Genomic DNA, 18485 nt, shown 5'->3' on the forward strand with positions numbered 1-18485 from the left:
GGACCATTGGTGTAGAAATAGTATATTTTATATTGAGGGAAGGGCAGGAAATTTGGAGGCTAGGAGTAAACGCTATGATTTGAATGTGTTCCTAAAAATTCACATGTCAGAAACTTAATCCCCAATGCAAAAGCATGAAGAGGTAGAGCCTAGTAAGGCATGATTGGGTCATGAGGGATTAATGTAGTTCTTGCAGGAGTGGGTCAGTTATCACAAGAGCAGTTTGTTACAAAAGTGAGTACAGCCCCTCAAGCTTTGTCTTTTGCACATGTTCACCTGCCCTTCTACCTTTCTGCAATGTGATGATGTTGCCTAAAGGCCCTTTCCAGGTCCTGGCACCATACCCTCAGATTTCCCAGCCTCTAGAACTGTAAGAAATAAACTTCTATTCTTTATAAATTACCTGGCCTCTGGTATTCTATCATAGCAACACAAAAGAAATTAAGACATACTCTTACCAGGGGCATCAGAAAGATGGCAAAGTAGGATTTTACCACAAAACATCAACTGGATCAACTGTCCATGTGCAAAAATACCTTAACAAGATGTGTAAGAACCCAGTGAGAGATTATAGTATCAGAGTGAAGCACATACATGAGAAAAGATACATTGAAGTGGATAGAAATTACAGTTTTACAGTACCCACATCACCCCTTCCCCAATCCCAGGCATCAAAGTGTAGAGATACTCTACACTTGAAGGAAAAAGGAAAAATGGAGCACTAGATATTACTTCAGACCCCTACACCAAGCATGCTCCAGTACAACTCAGAAGTAGGTAGGCCCTGATGGCCCTAGACACCAGGTAGGTATCCAGGGACAGAACTTACAGTACTGTCCTAACACCAGGCTAAATTACATAGCACCAGACTCCAAGCCTTCTTAGCAACTCAGTCTCTAGGCCAGTGGTTCTCCACCTTCCCACAATGTATTTTCATTGTTAAAAAGTGGTCATGACCCACAGGTTGAGAACCGCTGCTCTAGGCCCATCCCACCAACAGGCTAACCTATACAAACTCTGTATCTAGGCTTACAGACACCAAAACACAGCAAAAAGAATCAATGTGCAGACTTCTTCAAATGTGCAGACACCAACACACAGTCATAAGGATCAAGAACAATCAGAGAAATGGGACATCACCAAAGGAATAAAATAAAGCACCAGTAACTGACTCTAAATAAATAAATATTTCTAAACAACCTGACAAAGAATTAAAAAAATAATTGTTTTAAGGAAGTTCAGCAACCATGAAGAAAATATAGAGAAACAATTGATTATTTTTCTGTGTCATTCAATGTCCACGATTAATTGAACAGAAAGCTTTAATTTATTAAAAGAAATCAAACACAAATTCTGGAGCAGAAAAATACAATTAATGAAATGAAAAAATGCAACAGAGAGGTTTAACAGCAGAATTGATCAAGCAGAAGATAGAATTTGTAAACTCAAAGACAGGCTATTTGAAAATATACAGAAAATTTAAAAAGCACAAAATGAAAAGGTATAAAGAAAGCTTACAGTGTTAAGATGATGAAAAGAGGATGCACATTTTGGTTACATAATTTGTATTTGTACATTTTAAATCAATGTTATAAATGTGCCCAGAATATGTGAATTGCACACATTGCATACATTGTGAGTTTACACTACCTCCCCTCCTCATTAATAGAATGAACAAAGCCTCCAAGACACCTTGGACTACATAAAGCACCCAAACTTAGGAATTATTGGTATTCTTGAGGTAGAAGAGAGATCAAAAATTTAAAAAATCTGTTAAGGAAATAATAAAAAGAAAGTTAGACAGTCAGACATAGAAGGTCCAATGATCCCCAGGCACATATATTATAAAGGGCTCACCATAACATATTACAATAAGATTGGCTAAAGTCAAAGTGAAGGAGAGAAATTTTTAAATTAGCAAGAGAAAAGTGTCTAGTTACCTCAAGAAGAAACCCCATCAGAATAATAGCATACCTCACAGAAGAAACTCTATAGGCCAGAAGAGAATGGGATAGCATTTTAAAAGTACCGAAAGGAAAATAAAAGCAGTCAGCCAACATTTTATATCTCACCAGAATAAGCTTCATAAATGAAAAAGAAATAAAGTCTTTCCCAGACAATCAAATGCTGAATTTGTCACCACTAGATTGGCCCCACAGGAAATACTTAAAGGGATCTTAAATATGGAAATGAGAGGTCAACATCACAGAATGATAAAAGTCTAATAAAACAATCACACAAAGAAGGAAAAGAAAAGAATTAAATGGCAACGTATCAGAAGTTCAGCAAACCAAAAAGAGAAAAACAAATAATTTATAAAACTAGAAAATAATTAACGTTGTGACAAGAACAAAGCCTCACATGTCACTATTAACCTTGAATGTAAATAAGTTAAATCTTCCACTTAAAAGATATAGATTGGCAGATGGATAAACTATATGCTCTTTATAAGAAATTCACATTACCCATAAAGACACATATAGACTGGAAGTAAAAGGGATAGAAAAAGACATTTCCATACAATCAGAAATCAAAACTGAGCAAGAGTAGCTATACTTAGATAAAACAGACTTTAAATAAAAAATGGTTTAAAAAAAGACAAAGAAGGTCATTATATAAAGATCATTTCTGCAAGAGGAGATATCATTCCTAAATATATGTGCATTCATAATCAGAGCACCCAGATTCACAAAACATATTACTAGACTGAAAGAAAGAGACAGACAACAATAAAATAATAATGAGAGATTTCAACACCCTAGTCACAACACTGGATAGATCATTGAGAAAGAAAATCAATAAAGAGATATTGGACTTTTAAATTGGACTTTAGATCAAATGGATTTAACAGACATTTACAGAACATTCCACCTAGCAACTATAGAATATGCATTCTTCACATCAGCACATGGAACATTCTCCAGGATAGACCATATTTTAGACCACAAAACAAAGTTTAACAAGATTTTAAAAATAAAAAACTTACTAAGTATCTTCTCAGACTACAGTAGAATAAAGCTAGAATTAAACACCAAGAGGAACTTCAGAAACTATAAAAATACATGGAAATTTAACTCCATGCTCAGGAATGATCATTGGGCTAATGAAGAAATAAAAACAGAGCATCAATGTACACAGTTACCATTTTTTATTAAAAAAAAAAAGAAACAAAAACAGAAATTTAAAATGTTTTTGAGATGAATGAAAAGGAAGAAAAAAAATTACAAAACTAGTTGAATAAAGCAATAGCAGTGCTAAGAGGAAAGTTGATACCATTAAATTCCCACATTAAAAAAGTGAAAAGATCACAAATTAACATATTAACACCTGAAGTAACTATAAAAACAAGAACAAAACAACTCAAAGTTAGGAGAAGAAAAGAAAAAACAAAGATTAGAGCAGAACTAAATGAGAGACCAAAAAAAAAAAAAATACTACAATGAATCAATGAAATATAAAGTTGGTTCATCAAAAAAAATTAACAAAATTGATAAACCACTAGTTAGTCTAAGGAAGAAATGAAGAGAAAAGATACAAATAAACACTTTCATAAATTAAAGAGTGGTATCCAAACTGCAAGGGGTTTTTGGCCTAGATCCACTTTCACATCACACAAAGATTTAATTTTTAAAAAAACAAAGATAACCAAGGAAGAAAAAAAAATTTTTTTTAGTATGAAAGGTGTCTTGTGAGAAGAATGGGAAAAGCTGCCTCAAATCTGTCTCTCTGACTAACAGAGTTTGTGTGCTTTTAAAGGAAGGTCCATGTACCCTGAGAAAGGTCATGGTGTAACTAACAAGAGGTTTTGTGCTTTGAGAGCAGGTTGTGGAAGATGGTAATTCTTGGTCAGGAATATTCCCCAGGGACCTTCAAAATCTCAACTCCTTTGTTTTTCAGAAAGTCCACTATTTCTGGGAAACAACTCTAAAGGTCAAGTAGTTAGCTAAGGGAGAGGACTGAAAAAAAAAACATATAAGGGCCATAGCTACAGCATACACAGATTTGCATTATTCTTGTTTCATAAAGCTGCTTCCTTGAGTAAAGAGCTCCTTATCTGGATCCAACTGGGGCAGACTAGAATATATTTTGTCAATAATTTGAATGTTACTGTGGGCTAGGGAACAAGAGTCTGTAGGCAGGCAGCAAGGTAGCTGGATTTAAGGTGAACATTGCCTTCAGAGTGAAATTAAGATTATCTAATAAAGTAGCCTGATATTTACCCATCCAGGCACTGGCCATTAATCAAAAGCCTCCCTTTTGTTCTAGTAGGGGCAATATATCATACATGGAATGAACAGTCACCAGTTGTCCAAGGGTAAACTTTTCAGTTTCCTATAAAATATTATAAATAGCAGCCACTAAACCTCAAACAAGTAGGCCATCCTTTTGTTATCATGTCCAGTTGGTTAGAGAAATAAGGTAAAGATTCCTTATGATCCCCCACAAGTTTTGTCAATAACCTGAATTCAATTCCTTGCCTTTCTTGAATGAACAGATTAAAAGGCTTATGTAAGTCTGGGGGCCCAGTCTGGGAGCTCTCATTAATTTTGCTGTAATAGTCAAGAAACCCTTGTGGCATTCCCTGGTTATTTTTCTTTCCTTTTTAAGGCTTTATGGGGGGGGGGGTTGCTATTCGCCTGAATTTAAAAGTCCAAATTCAGCAAATCTCACCATACCCAAGAATCCTCACAACGAAGTAGATCTAAGATTTTTCTGAGATGCTTTATATTCTTTGTCAACCAATAATTTTAATATTATTACAGCATGTTGTCTTGATTTAGCTTCAGTTTCACTGGCCATCAGGATAGTATCTATATATCCTGTATAAACTTTCTCCCTTATCCAAAATCATTTCCCTCAAATTTCTGGCCACAACTTTTCTGAAGATTGTTGAGGAGTTTTAAATTTCTGAGGAGGGCATTCCAGCAGTACTGGCATATGAAATTAGACTTTAAATCTTCCCATTCAAAAGAAAATAGCTCTTGGGATTTGGGAGGAAGAGAAGTGCAAAAGAAAATATCTTTTAAATCTACTATTGAAAACTAGACAAAGTTTCCAGGTAAAGAGGTATGAAGCATATAAGGGTTAGGGGCCAAGGATGAATATCCTCCACTATTTGGTTTGTAACTCATAGATCTTGAACAAAGTAGTATTCTTGGATTCCAGAGGGGTTTTTTGATGGGTAGAATTGGGGGAAAATGAGGAATATCTGACATCCCTTTTTCTAATGGTCAGGAACTCAGTTTTAAAGATTTGGGGGAGATTTCCCCTTGGCTAAGACAGTGTCATTTGGTGAGAGAGGGAATTTCATTTGAGTTTATATTCTCCCCTTTTGTCCAAGATTTGCCAGAGGTGGCATTGATGGCTAAACTTTTATTTTGTCCCATCATTGTTGCGGTAGTGTAACTACCTGACACAGGTCCTTCTTGTCCCACATGTGGGGATCTGTGGCCAAGTGACTGGAAGTCAAAAGACTTTTAGCCAATTAAGTGTTGTAGGCCAAATGAGAATGGAAGTAGACAGGCATTTAACAACTTTTAAAATCTTTTAAACAACATGAGAGAAAAAACACCAAATGCTAAAAGTGCAGTTATAAAATTAACTTATCTATAAGCATCAAACTGCTATCAGACTTGTAGGAATTTGCTATGTAAAATACAAACATTTGTTAAAACAATTTGAGCTAAAAATTTAGAAACTCTTGTTTCAAAAGAACAAATAACCTTGTAAACAAAAAGATTGTAAGTCCTGCCTCCTTCTGACAATAAGAGGAAAACAGAAGCTTACAGGTAGCTAAACATTCAAATTATCTGGGTTTTGTAGATTTGTCAAAGATGTTAAAAGGCTCAAAACATTTGATCAAAACAGAATCGGAGGTTACTGTAAAATAACAGCAATTCACTTAACCAAGATTGATAATCAGAAGATTTAAAGTCAGCACAGAAAAACATTTTAATTTTTAAAAGCTCAGTTTTCCCAAATAATCAAAAACCTAATAAGGGAAACATGGGAATTATCTTGATAAAACATAACACCTTGTTTCTTAGGCCACTTACCAAAGGTAAAAGGGGAAGAAAAAAAAAACTTCTTTAATGAGATTTGTTTTTTTCATGGGAAACCCATTTTAGACAACTGGAAGTCAAACCTCATAAAAAGGGTACCAGAGGCTCGGCACCTGTAGCTCAGAGGCTAGGGCACCAGCCCCATACACTGGAGCTGACAGGTTTGAATCCAGCCTAGGCTTGCCAAACAACAATGACAACTACAACCAAAAAATAGCTGAGCATTGTGGTGGGCACCTGTAGTCCCAGCTACTTGAGAGACTAAGGCAAGAGAATAGCTTGAGCCCAAGAGTTTAAGGTTGCTGTGAGCTCTAATATCACAGCACTCTACCAAGGGTGACAAAATGAGACTGTCTCCAAAAAATACAATAAAAGGTACCAGAATTTACCAGACGTAAGAAGACCAGGTCCCAGGTCATGAGTGAGCATTATTTTATAAAAGGAATAAGAAACTAGAAGACTAATACCTTTAAAGGGAATACACAACTCTTAATAACATGGGAAGATTTTTTTTGACAATGTTGAAAAATTCAGACATATCTAGAGGCTAAGAAAAAACACTGCTTTTTAGACCTTTAAGGTAGACATTTCAGCATCAGACCTTAAGAGCAGACTTAGAACTAAAAGGAGAAAAAAATCACAGGAGGCAAAGAAAAGATCGAAGGAGAAGATTATCATCTCAGGCCTTCTCAAGAGGAGGAAATGCTGAAAGCAATAAGATACAGCAAAAGTTGAACTTCTGAGATATAGATCTGGCAAATTTCAAAAGAAGCAGATTATACAATTAGAATTAAAACCTCTTGTAATTTCACTAAGAACAAACTAATATTCTAAGAGAACCTTGTTATTTTAACCTAAGTTTTTTTCTGTTTAATTATAGCCAACTCAATCACACAAAAAATTCCTTAATAATTTTTATAACATATGTCTACTATCTATGATATGTTTTGGCATTTTGTCTTAAAATTTCCTTAATACCCATTCATTTTATTTTAGGACTAAAAATTTACCATATAAGATCTTTTTTCATGGAAAATTATTTTTGTTTCAGTTTAACCTTATTTATCAAAATATATATTTGTATTTATAACTTTATGTAAATTTGCTCTCTCCTACTTCTGGATTTTTTTATCTTGTTTTATAAAAAACTTTAAACAACCTCCAAATAAAATAAAATTATTCTTTAAAGAGCAGCACTTTATAATTTTTAATAAAACATATATTTATTTGCACCTCACTTTGTATATAGTATTACATACATTAACCAGATATTTTAAATTCCAGTATCCCAGGCCTTAATGAAAATCTAGGGAGCAAGAAATCTTGAATTGTCTGTCATAAGCATTTATCTCATTTACATTTACCTAATTTATTTTAGCAGTTTAATTGTATTCTAGTTATCATTTTAAGATATTTTTCTGTTAACCATTTTGATAGCCTATGAATATTAGATATACAACCAATGTGATGAATTATGCCCTCAACAAAGTCCTATCATATCTAAACAAATTTAAAATCTAAACATATTTTCCTGAACAAAGTTAAGGAAAAATAGAAAGAGAGGAATTTTAAAACATAGACCAAGAAACAATCATAAAATATAGCTTTAATTATTTCTTTTAAACTTAAAAAATACCTACCAAAATAACAAACATAAGTATTCTACTAAGACTTGCAATTCTGAATAATGTAACATGTTTAAGTTCTCTAAGTATAGCAGAAGTTTTAGAACACATCCTCCTTAAAGATGTTAACTAATTTAATCTTTCTAAAATATCAATATCCCTAATAAATAAATGACATCACCTGACAGTAGACCAAATAAACTTCTAATATCAATCCTTACCATGTCAAATAATGACACAAAAGTCATAATATTTTTACCTAAGTATCAAGACTCAACTATCTTAAAAATAATAATTTGGGTATGCAAACCTTTTTTCTTTTCTTCTGCACATTGGAAGAAGAGTTGTTTGGGCCCACAAATTAAATACAAAAACACTAATGGAAGCTGATGAGCAATGAAAAAGTCCATGCATAATTTTCATGATATCTGACATCACAAGCAAACAAAATAGTCCTCAAATAATCAGCATGTGGCCACAGACTGGACACCCCTGAATGGTCTCAAACTATTTTTCTACTCAAGTGTAAATTCAGTATATAAATACTTCCAAAGAGTAAGATTGTTTTGAGATTCTCTTTGGATTCTAAGAATAATTACTATATAAAAATTAACAGTTCAAGAATTCTTTTTCAAATTTTCTTAGGCAAAGGCCTTGGCTATAGCAACACAATGTAAACATAATAGGCTAGTTAGCCTATTATGCCTATTATAAAGAGTGAGTAAGACAGACTTAAGGGACACCTCTGAAGCCTCAATTTTGATTTAAAATCTTCTAACTACAACTCTTAGGTCAGCTGTAGAGCCCTAACAGTAATGTTGATATCAAATGATAGAAAGAGTCCAAAACATATTTAACATCTGTCTTTCCACAGATAGTAAAGTCAAAGGAAGAAACTGCATTTACAATTAGATTTAAGAAACAAAATCCAAGATATTTTCACAAATCTTTGAGCATAAGCTTCTGTTTTATGCTCCTATTTATTTGATATCAGGTTTATTCTAATTTATTGACATTTATTTATGTATAGGCATGTCTCCATTTTTATCTGAGTAAGAACTTTCAAGTTAAAAACATGGATATTTTTGCCAATAACTCAGGAGACTTAGCTGTTTTTATTAAAACAACATACAAACAGATCATTTTGTTTTGATGGGATTTAGTTTTATAACCTTTGGCTTAAACCCTGACACTTCAAGTATAAAATGACCGGTAAACCCAGGAAAAAGATGTATAGTGACAATTTTGAAGGCATTTTAATTGCTACTGTATTAATAATTTTTTAAAACTAACTTACCAAAGATCACTAAATTCATGTGAACTTGAAAAGTCTTTTGGCTTATTTCCTTAATTTTTTAGAGCCCCTTTTATTTATAAAATAAGTTTGGTACCATGTAGACTTAACATATAATATATGTACATACCCCAAACTATTTTAAATACACACACACTCATAAATAGCTTTCATCTTAGAATTCTAGCCATGAAATCTTCTAAAGTCCCACATAAATCTGTATACATTATCTTTTCATTCCTTGTTTTCCCTTTCCAACAGCAGGCATTCCCACATCTTGGCCAGGTTGCCTCCATGGAAAGTAAAAGTCATTTAAATCTCTGAGACCTTTAAGACCTTAGAACCTGCTACATAAGAACCACTACTGAAGTTCTCTTTTAGCTTCCTAGACCTTGAACTATGCTTATAATACCATCAACAGCAAACTTAAAGTAGGTAAAAAGAAAATAAAGACAAAGAGCTTAACAGACTCCACATTTACATACCACATACCAATATAGATAGTCAATATAAATTCAAGAAGTTTCAAACCAATTAACTGCAGTTTCACTAATAAGCCCTTGGAGTGCCAAATCAAAACAGTTATTTTAGTTCCCACTCTCACAAATGGTTGGAGGATTATTAAACCAAAACAAAAAGGAATTCCCTCATAATTCTTCAAATTGAGAAGGGTAAGCCCCATCATGCAGGACCTTCAAATAGCTCTCACCTATCTGTACACAAATGTCAAGATCCAAAGGTCTTTTCTTTTGAGACAATTAGGAAGCAGTGATGAATGCATTGAAGGCTCATAGCAGCAGAGCTGGCAGGAGAGGTCAAAGCTGTTCTTTAGCAAATATGGATAGGAAGAAGCTAAGCAAGGATTTTGGTTTCTCCCTTTTCCTCAGCCACTGAATCACAAGCAATGCCATCTTAGATGAGCCCCTGTGATTGTTATTGAAACTGCAAGGAAGTTTTGGCCTAGGTCTATTTACTCACTGCACAAAGACCAAATTATTGAGATAATGGGTATTGCCAAAGAAGAAAGTAATTTTAATATAAAAGACATCTTGTCAGAAGAATAAGAGAAGCTACCTCAAATATGTTTCTCTGACTAATGGAGATAATAGATTTTAAAGGAGGGGGCACATACATTGGGGCATGTTGTGACATAACCAACAAGGGCCTACAGCCAATGGAGGCAGGTTGTAAATGATAATGAGTCTTATGTCAGGAAGTATGACAATCTTCAGAAGCTGAATTGCTTTGCCTTGCAGAAAACCCACCATTTCTGCAAAACAACTAAAAAGTAGTTAGTTAAGGGAGTTAGTTAAGGGAGATGATTTTAAAAATCACATAGGGGTCATTAAAATTTGTTTAGGGATCTAGTTACCAAAGGAGATATTACAACTGATACCAGGGGAATACAAAAGATTATCAGAGCCTACTATAAATAACAATACGCACACAAACTTGAAAACTTAGAGGAAACAGATGAATTCCAAAAAAAGTACAACCTCTGAGATTAAACTAGGAAGAAATAGAAATCCTGAATAGACAAATAACAAATCTCAAGGTAGAATAATCAATTTTAAAGATCTCCCTACAAAATAAAAGCTCGGGATCAGATGGATTCATAGTTCAATTCTACATGGTACATGCAAAGAAGGTGCCAATCCTACTAAAACTGTTCCAAATGACAGAGAAGAAGGGAATCCTCCCTAACTTATTCTATGAAGCCAGTTTCACTCAAATACCAAAGCCAGTAAAGGATAATACTAATAAAGAAAACTATGGACCAGTATCTCTAATGAATATAGATATAAAAATCCTTAATAAAATACTAGCAAACTGAATCCAACAATACATCAAAAGGATAGATAATTCACTATAATCGCATGTGTTTCATCTCAGAGATACAAAGATGGTTCCGCATATGCAAATTAATAAATATGAATCATCATATAAACAGAATTAAAAACAAAAATCATATGATCATCTCAATAGATGTGAAAAAGGCAGTTGATAACATCTAGCACCCCTTCATGATAAAAAAAAAATCTCAAGAAACTAGGCATAGAAGGAATCTACCTCAAAATAATAAAAGCTATATATGACAAATATACAGTCAATATCATATTGAATTGGAAAAAGTTGAAAGCATTCCCCCTATGAACTAAAACAAGGCAATGATGCCCACTTTTACCACTTCCACTTCTATTAATGTAGTACTAGCCATACAAGATAAAGAAATAAAAGGTATTCAAACTGGAAAAGAGTAAGTCAAATTATCTCTGTTTGCTGATGATCTGATCTTATGCACACATAAGTATTTACCCTAAGTACTCCTACAAAGACTCCTAGAGTTGATAAATGAATTTAGCAAGGTTTCATGTTATAAAATCAATGTGCAAAAATCAGTAGTACTTCTATACACTGGCAATGATTAACCTGATAATCATGTCAAGAACTCATTTACATTTGCAATGGCTTCAAAAAAAGTAAAATACCTAGGAATAAATTTAACCAAGTAGGTGAAGATTTCTATGAAGAGAATTACAAATCACTAGTGGATAAAATCGTAGATGAAAAAATGGAAAAAAAATCCCATGCTTATGGATTGGAAGAATCAATATTGTTAAAATGACCATACTTCCCAAAGCAATCTACAGATTCAATGCAATTCTTACCAAATCGCCAATGCTATTTTTCACATTATTAGAAGACACAATCCTAAATTCCATATGAAATCATAAAAGACCCCTAATAGCCAGAGAAATCCTGAGCAAAGAGAAAAAATCTGGACGTATTATATTACCCAACTTCAAAATATACTACAAGATCACAGTAAGGAAAACAGTATGGCTCTCGCATAAAGGTAGACATACAGACTAATGAACAGGATGGAGAACCCACAAACAAATGGCTACAACTAACTGATTTTCTTCTTTTGTTTTTTAAACTTCTATTTTTTTTATTGTTGGAGATTCATTGAGGGTACAAAGAACCAGGTTACATTGATTGCATTTGTTAGATAAAGACCCTCTTATAATTGTGTCCCATCCCCAAAAGGTGTGCCACACACCATGACCCACCACCTCTTCCCTTCTTCTTCCTCTCTGCTCTCTCTTTCCCCTACCCCCATCATGTAGTAGGTCGTTAATTGTCATTGTATCAGAATTGAATACATAGGATTCTTGCTTCTCCACTCTTGTGATGCTTTACTAAGAATAATGTGTTCTACTTCCATCCAGGTTAATACACAAGATGTAAAGACTCCATCTTTTCTAACGACTGAATGGTGTACATATACCACAGCTTGTTAATCCATTCTTGGGTTGGTAGGCAGTTAGGCTGTTTCCACATTTTGGTGACTGTAAAGTGAGCTGCAATAAACAGTCTAGTGCAAGTGTCCTTATGATAAAAGGATTTTTTTTCTTCTGGGTAGATGCCCAGTAATGGGACTGCAGGATCAAATGGGAGGTGTAGTTTGAGTTCTTTGAGAGTTCTCCATACTTCCTTCCAAAAAGGTTATATTAGTTTGCAGTCCTACCAGCAATGTAAAAATGTTCCCTTTTCTCCACATCCATGCCAGCATCTGCAGTTGTGAGATTTTGTGATGTGGGCCATTCTTACTGGGGTTAGATGATGTGTCAGAGTGGTTTTTGGTTTATCTAATAATTAAGGATGAAGAGCATTTTTTCATATGTTTGGTAGCCATTTGTCTATCTTCTTTAGAGAAGGTTCTATTCATCTCTCTTACCCATTGATATAAGGAATTGTTAGCTTTTTTTATGTTTAATTTGAGTTCTCTGTAGATCCTAGTTATCAAGCTTTTGTCTGATTCAAAATATGCAAATATCCTTTCCCATTGTGTAGGTAGTCTATTTGCTTTGGTTGTTGTCTCCTTAGCTGTACAGAAGCTTTTCAGTTTAATTAAGTCCCATGTGTTTATTTTTATTGTTGCTGTAATTGCTATGGAAGTCTTCCTCATAACTGATTTTTGACAAAGCAGATAGCACCATACACTGGGGAAAGGATACCCTGTTTAATGCTTAGAAAAATGGATAGTCACATGCAGAAGAATGAAACTGGATTTCTCTCTCTTACTCTCTCACTGTATATAAAATTTAACACAAGATGTATTGAATACTTAAATGTATCATCTGATACCATACAATTTTTTTTTTACAGTTTTTGGCTGGGGCCAGGTTTGAACCCGCCATCTCTGGTATATGGGGCCGGTGCCCTACTCCTTTGAGCCACAGGTGCTTCCTGATACCATACAAATTTTAGAAGAAAACACAGGAAAAACTTTTCTGGACTTTGGCCTAGGCAAGAATTCATTACTAAGACCCCAAAGTAAATACAACAATAACAAAAATAAGTAAATGGGACTTAATTAAATGAAAAGGTTTCTGCACAGCAAAGGAAACAATCAACATAGTAAATACATAATCTTTGAAATGGGAGAGTGTATTTGTAAACTATACTTTTGACATACAACTAATATCCATAATGTACAAAGATCTTTTAAAAATGACCAAGAAAAAGAGAAATAATCTCATGGAAAAGTGGACAAAGGGAATGAAGAGAAGTTTTTTTTTTTGAGACAGAGTTTCACTTTGTTGCCCTTGGTAGAGTTCCTTGGCATCATAGCTCACAGCAATCTCAAACTCTTGGGATCAAGAGATTCTCTTGCCTCAGGCTCCCAAGTAGCTGGGACTACAGGTACCCACCACAATACCCAGCTACTTTTAGTGATGAGGTCTCACTCTGGCTCAGGCTGGTCTTGAACCTGTGAGTTCAGGCAATCCACCCACCTCAGCCTCCCAGAGTGCTAGTATTACAGGTGTGAGCCACCACACTCAACCAACAGAAGTTTTTCAAAAGAAGATAAACAAATGGCCAATAACCATGTAAAAAGTCCTCAATATTATTGATCATCAGTGAAATACAAATTAAAAATACAATTAGATGCCACCATACCCCTGTCAGAGTGACCACTATTAAAAAAAAAATAGATGTTGGCATGAATATGGTTTAAAGGGAATGTTTATTCACTATTAGTGGGAATGTAAATTAGTACAACTTCTATGGGAAACTGTATGGAGATTCCTCAAAGAACTAAATGTAGACCTACCATTCAATCCAGCAATCCCACTACTGGGTATCTGCCCAAAAGAATAGAAACCATTTTATAAAAAAGACACTTACACCCAAATGTTTATTGTAGTACAATTCACAATTGCAAAGATATAGAATCAACTTAAATATTCATCCACTGATGAGTAGATAAGAAAATATGGGATTTATATATATATATATATGTGTGTGTACATATATATACACCAAGGAGTTCTACACACGTGTATATATATATGTGTATGTATATATATACACACATACATACATACCTACCATGGAGTACTATTCAGCCATACAAAGGAATGAAACAATGTTGTTTTCAGCAACTTAGATGGAACTGGAGATGATTATCCTAAGTGAATTATCTCAGGAATATAAAAATATATACCACAAGTTCTCCCTTGTGAGATGGAGCTAAATGAGGAGTATATATGGTCATAAAGTGGCATAATGAACATTGAAAACTAAAAGGACAGAATGTGGTAAGGGTGTGAGGAACAAAAATCTACCTATTAAGTACAATATACACTACTCTGGTGACAGGTATACTAAAGGCCCTGACTTCAGCATAATACAATGCATCCATGTAACAAAAATCACTTATACTCTCTAAATCTACTGAAATAAAATGTTTCAAAATGCCATTAATGTAATATACTAATCTATTGTCTGAAAAAATAACTTTATTTGGACTGAATATATTGTCATCCTTTAGCATCAATATTCTTGTTAACTCATTATAGGAATTTGCTTAGGAAGCTTTAGATATTTATGGTCTCATAAATGGTCCCATCACTGGTATCAGCTCAAGGTTATTATTTCCCTTGCTCATCCATATGAGGAAAACTTGACAACAGTGTCATTGCCTTGACAGAGACAATAGCTCCATGTCAAGTTAGTTTCACACTGATAGCAACCTAGTGACAGCAAATTTGTTTTACTGAAGACAACCCAATTTACTAATATTAGGAATCTGATGTAGGCCAACAAGTTTTAAGAGCATTTTTTTCCTCTGGAGAAACAACAGTGAAAGTATAATGTATATATCACCATGAAGGAGTTAAAGAACAGTTTTTATCGATGGAGAAGATTATATGGAAGCTATGCTCAAGGAGAAACATTTTCCCTTTAAGAGCAGCTTTATCCTTGGCTTCTACTGAATATTGATAGATCATCTAGAAATAGGTAGCACAACTTTTTTATTAATTTATTGTATTATTAAATAATGAGAACAGTTAGCTGCTCAAATACATAATATTTTTCACATTCTGAGTCTATATAAGGGTGCAGGGGCCCTCAAACTTTTTAAACAGGGGGGAGGGCCAGACTGCAGCCCCGGGATGAGTTGGCTGCTAAGCAGGACAGGCAGCAGCAGCAAAAACACCCAGTGGGCCACATAAATGTCCTAGGGCCACATGCAGCCCGTGAGCCATACTTTGAGGATGCCTGGTATACAGGAATAGCTTATGGAGTCCTTGAGAGTCAGCTTTTTGTTTTATTATTATAAATTTTACAGAGGAGGGAAAATTCTTTTTCTTGGTACTAATATCCAGAGCAATGGACAAGAAAGATGCCTCATTTCCTTTCCTTTCATACTGTTTCCATACCTATGTTAGGAACATAGTCACTCATATCAACACTGCATAGTCAAAACTGCACGGCAGTTTTTAGCAATTCCCAGTGGGGAAATGTTATCAGTCAGGGTCTTGGCAGGAAACAGAATTCTACTCAAATGATTCAAAGATGATATTTTAAATAAATGACTACTTACAGATATGTGAATTACATTAAGGTAAACAACAAGAAAGGCTGATTCCATTATGACCCACAGATGAGTCATAGCTGGAAACCAATACCAACCCTAGGTTTGAAGAGAAAAGAGGAGGAAATAGTGTTATAGTAAGCAGTGAGAACTGGAGCGATGGAAGAAGGGATACGCAGAAGCTAGAATCAGGCAGAGATTCAGCCATAGCCAGAATCGAGGCATGAAGCAGTGTGAAAGAGAGAAAAAGATATCCCAGCCCTTTTTCTTCATATCCTATGATTTCTCCCTTAAGCTGAATTGACAAAGCAAACTCAGGAAATCAGTAGTTGTTTGGAATTGTTTGTTGAATGACTGCCTCCTAACTCCCATTTCAGATTTTTTCCCATAATATCATACTTTCAAGGGGATATGGTCTAGAAAAGTTTGTCAATGACCACCTAATCTGTAAATAATGAAGTCCACATACCACGTGGAGAGAATAAATGATACCTGGGGACATGTTTATTGGAATTTCACCTTCATCCAAAAATTAATTAAGCCCCTACTATATAGTGCTAAAGACAGAAATGGTCTCATACTTAATAGATCTCTTACAATATAAAAATTTCCAGAGACATTATCTGTAAAAAACAAAAAAAGGAGAGAGAAAATATGTACACTACACATAGATATAGAAGTTGGCATATATAGCCATGTGTGTCTGGGGTGTATATATGTATATGTGTGTATCTACACTGATATCCTCCACACCCTCTTTCCAGATCCATCCCCAATTCACTTTCCACCTGCTTTGTATCCTAGCAGATTGAATTATATGAACTATATCAATACATTTCCTCACTCTCTGGCTTCCTGCTGGGTTCCAACAATGGGAAGAACACCAGCAGAAAATCAGAGGGCTGCAAAAGAGAAAAGTCAGGGTATTTATTCCTCTGAGTCTCCTTGTGGGGCTACTATAGCTGGTCACATCCTTAACTGAAAAAAAGTCACATTTCTACTGAGCAATCGATATTTCTCTACAGGTTCCAGTTATTGCTCTCTCTCCCTGTCCTTTCAGTGATGATGGCACCTTGCTGTGACTATCTCCTGGGGTACTCTATTAACCCTGTGGCTTCCCTATACCCTGCCCATAGCTTATAAATTATACTTTTATTAAACTCTTCTTAGATTACTCAATTTGAACGTGCCATCTGTTTTCATCAGGGATCCTGCTTGTACAGTATGTCCTGATGTGCCCTGACAATTGACAAGGATTAGTAGTGTTTTTTCCAGCTTACTGCAATATTCCAGGCTTTAAAAATAATATTTTCTTGGTAATGATGTGGGTATAATATACTGTAAGGTCTCAAGAGCAGGGATCATATAATACATATGGCTGTAACATTTGCAGGCCTAAATAGTTCCTGCCCCATAGTTGGCACTCAACAATTATTCTGGGGAATTGAATGGAACTAAAATACAAAATTCCTAGGCTATGATCTTGAATGAGTAAGATAAACGTTATCTCAAACATTGTATAAAAATCATGTGATCTTAAAGAATTTGGGAATATTAACTTTCTCAACATAATATCCATTTTAATGTGTTCTTCATGCAGAAATAAATGGTGTTTAAGGGTATTATAAAGCTTGTTGTGTAATTACATTAATAAGAGAGTGCCTCTTCTGTTGCTTCCTTTGCTGTTGCCATGGTAGCAACCACATGTTTGCAAGTAGAAAGCACATGTAGAATCAATTCTTAATTACATGTATAGCACTGCATTTCAGAGAAAACAATAAATATGGAGGTCATGGAGTGCATGGAAAACAGATATGGTGATAAAAGATTTTCTCTCCAGCTTTTCTATCTCTTGGTTATTTCTAAACCCTTTATTAGTATGCTCTGACTCCCTAGTACCCATTTGCTTTCACTGCAGTAAAAAGGCCTCTGTAGCCACCCATCAAATTATAATCCTCTGCTCCCAAAATGACCTAGAACTGTTCTTTTAAAAAGTCAGTAGGAAATTAAGTCTTGTCATAACAAAAAATGGAATGAAAGTGTCTACTGACAATTTTCTAAGAAAACTGATCCCACCTTCCCTCTTTTATCGTATTATGGTACAGCATCAAGGCCTTCCTTTCTACGTACTCTTTAGATCACTAAAGGTTCTTATTTGTGCTTACATACCTTGCCTAGTGGTGAAATATAGGTAATAGTTCTTGTCATTCACAAGGATATTGCCAAGAGTAACTAATAATTGTATATTTTAGAAATTAACAAGCCAGAAAGCATAATATGAAGGCTAAAACAAATTTTCCCATCATAGGGTTTTCATTAAATCAGGACTAATACTTTGTCCTTCTGTCTTTCTATTTTCCAGGTATTATTTAAAGAATACATTTTTTTAGAGAAATAAGAGATGGCCTTTACTTAATTCTAATTAAGACTTCCTAAAGAAGAGCCGAATGTCAATTTAATCTAGTTGAAAATTCTTTTCTTTATTTTAAATAGTCTCACAGTTTAACCACATATTTGGGCATTACTTTTGTCCAGTAAAGATCTTATATTGGCAATAAATTGTCATTGTACAACAATATATTTGGTTTTGCCTTCTTTTGGTCTTGATGTCATCA

The sequence above is a fragment of the Otolemur garnettii genome, unplaced genomic scaffold (assembly GCF_000181295.1).
Source record: "Otolemur garnettii isolate 467f Iridium unplaced genomic scaffold, OtoGar3 scaffold00051, whole genome shotgun sequence".
Classification (NCBI taxonomy): domain Eukaryota; kingdom Metazoa; phylum Chordata; class Mammalia; order Primates; family Galagidae; genus Otolemur; species Otolemur garnettii.